At 48.3% G+C, this 3,838-nt stretch overlaps 1 long non-coding RNA gene across 1 annotated transcript; it reads right to left on the reverse strand.

Annotated features, from left to right (window-relative positions):
• Positions 1-792: 792 nt before the first annotated feature.
• On the reverse strand, positions 793-3,622 carry LOC307224141. Its single transcript, XR_013842438.1, has 3 exons — positions 3,579-3,622; positions 2,766-2,846; positions 793-1,671 (listed from the first exon to the last, which is right to left on the reverse strand). It is a non-coding gene; the product is annotated as an uncharacterized lncRNA (long non-coding RNA).
• Between the last annotated feature and the right edge of the window lie 216 nt (positions 3,623-3,838).

Consider the following 3,838-nt stretch of genomic DNA (forward strand, 5'->3'; position numbering starts at 1 on the left):
GGGTTGTTCGGTGTATCCCACACAGTGGCCGGCGTGTGAAATGCATTGTAGACAAAAGCGTAGGACAATCCGATCGTGCGCCTGTTTACTTAGTAACAAGACCAGCCGAGTTCAACGCGACTTAGTACACTGGCTTGGGACAGAAGGCTCCGATCTGAGAATAGGTAACCCTTATCTAAGCTGATTTGTGTCTTTTCACTTTAAGGAGTCTCAGTTCGCTTTAAATATCTCTCTCTCTCTCTCTCTCTCTGTGTGTGTGTGTGTGTGTGTTTTGAGACTCATTGGTTGGGACAGGAATGGTGCGTGTGTGTTCGGTAAGTGTTCTTGCTCACCCTGTGGGAGGGTGAGGAGGTTCAGCAATCTAATTAGCCGAGTCTTCGTACGGATCTTGAAAAGCGTAAATCTTTCCTGGTTCGTGGAAGATTAACTGTCCCGGCCTACCGGGGACGACTATTGAGAGCTACATCTGTCTAGTCTGCGTATCAAACGAGGCATTTAGCAAGCCAAATCATATGCCCTTAAAATATTTAACTATCACTGCATTAAATGCACCTTTAAAGTCAGCTTGCACAGTTGTGAATAGAAATTGGATTAAAGACTGGACACGTATTTCTCCGGACATATATTTCAGATTGGGGTGGGAGGGTTCTGCTGATAATAATTGTATTTCGAGAGATACTCAGGTATGCATCCTGTATGTCTGTGTGTAGTCATTGTGTGTGTCATGCACCGTTAAAGCTGGCGTGAAAAGGTAATAAAACACTCACAAAAACCGCACACACTTCTTCAGCGATATTCATTGACCGTCAATGAAATAACACAATTTGGGAACAATTCAGAGATTATATACGTACTTCATTTATCGTGCCCAAAGTTTGGAAGTCTTGTAGATAGAGCTGGATAAAATATAGTTAATGTTGTTGCCCTGGTGAAACCCCCAGCGGGTGGGTGTGTATATCGTGCTAGTGGGAATGCAGTGCACAATTTACATTTTTAATCCATTTAACAACCCAATGAAAAGTTCTCCTCGTCCCTCCCCTAATCCTTGCAAGTACGTTTTGTCCTTCCTGAAATAAATTCCCTGTTATTCGCAGACTCTGTTCCTCTGGTTTTTCTTCCCTTTATAATCTGTCAGCTCTTAAAGCTCACTTTGACGTTTTACCTTCCGTTAAGTGCAGACTGTTAAAATGCCGAAGAACCGAAGCTGTAAAACAACAGCAAACAATAACACCGCTAAATTGTGAAGTGTATTTCCAGGAACGTAATCCTAACAGTTTTACGGGCAAGGGACAAAGAGAGACCCAAAACTGAATTCTCTTCGTGCTTTTGGATGCTTGAAGTGTGCCCCGATCCTAAGCGCATTTCCTCGGAGATAAGCCCCCCCCCCGTGTTAAACGAAGCTAACACCCCCCAAGTGTGTGTACATACAAACTTTAAATATAGCGATCTTAGTTTATTGATCCAGTAATCCTAGAAGGAGAGGAGGCGATCTTTCTTTCTTTCCGTCCTCAGGAGCAGGCGAATGCCCGGGAAGATGGAGGAATAGGCAGCCGCTCGCCGTTTGCCACTGCAGAAACATCAAGAAGCCGCCCAAGTCTCTTGGCTTTTTTCTCCTTCCAGTTTTTAATTCCTTCCCCGACGAAACGTGCTGGGTTCAGCCGAGCCGAGCTCCTGAAGGCAATCAATAGCCCGTCTATATTCATAAAACTTTCAAAACATCCGCTCTTCTTACAGGCCCACTTCTGTCTATCCACACACGCACGCGGGGGGGGGGGGGCGTGCCAAGATCTCCCTTCAAACGCTGCCTGCCTACTTTACAGGCAAACCAGGCGGGGGGGGGGCGGAGCGGGGAGCAGCGCGGAAAGAGACGCCCCTCGACGGGAAGGGCGGGGAAAGGAGTCGGGCTTTTTGTGGATTGCGATGTGGATTCCTAGCCAGACAGGCCTGTTTGCTCGCACCCGCCTTTGGGGTCAGCCGCTCGAATCTCTCGCCGGCATTTCTAATAGAGTCCTCAAGAGAGAGAGAGAGAGATGCCACAAGTCCAGCCGGTTAATTTATGGCTTTGGGGCTTTAAGACCTGCAACTTGGGAAAGCGATTTTTTCTTCTTTTGAGCCAGCTTTCTTCTCTCGCCTTGCATATTCTCTCTCTCTCACACCCCCCCCCACACCCACACCACGTAGTTTCTCGGTCTTACCTTCCAAGAAGGGCCGCGATTCTGTGTGTTTTGCTTTGAAACGCCAGAAACACAACCCCCGGACGTCCAAGGCCCCCTGTGATTTACTGCCTACTCCAAATATAATCTCATTATTATTATTTTCCTTTCTCAGGAAAAAATGAGCCCCCTCCCCACTTTCCCTCGGGCTTTTATCTTATTAGACGGGGCAGAAGGAAGAGAAGAAATTCCACTCCCTCTCGGGGAGGGATTTAATTCAGGGGTTTTCTGGGATAGGCAAGGGGTACTTTCTCCCCAGATTTCTGGCTGAGCTGAGGAGCGCCAGAGGCTCCTGGGAGGGGAGATGTCGCTTGATGCGTGATGTGTTTTTTTGTGGGAAATAACCACAGTAAAGGGTGTTGTGGAGAACGAGGGCATTTTCCCTTTCGGCCTAACAGTGGGGGGGGGGGGGGAGAGAAAACAAGTCTGGTGCGGTTCTCGCCAAGCTTACCTGGGGATTCGAAGTAAACGTATGCAGAGGCTCCTCGGTATGGTCGTCCCCTTCTCTCCTCCCCCACACTCCCAAAGCAGAAGCAATTTAAAGGAACTTACTTCCGAGTAGTTCCGTCCGTAGCTCCAGAGATGACGCGATTTTCATCGTCAATCGGCCCGCCCGGAAATGAGATACGAAGTCTGTGGTCACGAAAATATTTTTGAATGCATGGACGGAATCAATTGGCTAAGAAAGGGCGAGATCTCCGTCTGTTATCAAATGCAAGCTGGTAGTCGTTGAGAACAATTGGCTTAATAATTACCATTCGTTTAAACACAAAGGCGCACAAGCACGCACAGACACACACACGGAGAAATGCCGCCAGGCTCCTCTCCCGCTCCGGTCGGAAGTGTTGACCCGAGGAGAAGGACGATCGATTGAAAAACCTGGCCTCGGGTCAAGGACCTTGGCATGTTCGAAAGGCCCTTCGGCCATCGCAAAGGAGGGAACAGGGGTTCCTTGGGCCTTGCAGCAAATTCCTTATTTTGAGGGTCTCCTTGGGCTTCTCTCTCTAACTACCCATTCCCAAGAAGTAAGGAGACGGAGACGAATCTATTCCCTTCCCCGCCCCCCCCTTTTTGGGGGGGGCACATGAAAACAGATTGCTAAGACCCCAGTGTGGTTTAGAGGATGGCAGATAATTTGGGTGGTCTCCAGCTAAATCTTACTCGGATTAAACCCATCGAAATGAATACGCCTAATTTAGTCATGGGTCTACTCTGAGAAAAACTTAGTTGGCTACCACCCTCTGCTTCTGCTGGGTTTCAGTGGAAGTGAACTTCCAAGTCAACCAGCCTGGTGGTGCAGTGGAAAGAGTGCTTGAATCTCACAGGGTGACCTGGGGCCGGTCACTCCTTCTCACCCTAACCTACCTCATAGGGTCTTTGTGAGGATAAAAAAGAGGTGAGGGAGAACCAGGAACTCCACCTTGAGCTGCTTGAGAAGAAGGTGCTGTTTGAATGAATAAGGCAAAATGAATATATGTTTGGAGTCGCCATGGATGCTTTAGGTGAGATTCCTGCATTGCAGAGGTTAGACTAGATGACCATTCCAGCTCTACCATTCTATGATTCTGTAAGTGAATTCAGGTGCACAGGCTCTTTCCCCAGTCCTCTTCGCCCTTCCCTTCCCT

Source organism: Podarcis cretensis, assembly GCF_951804945.1.
Source record: "Podarcis cretensis genome assembly, chromosome: 9".
Taxonomy (NCBI): Eukaryota; Metazoa; Chordata; class Lepidosauria; order Squamata; family Lacertidae; genus Podarcis; species Podarcis cretensis.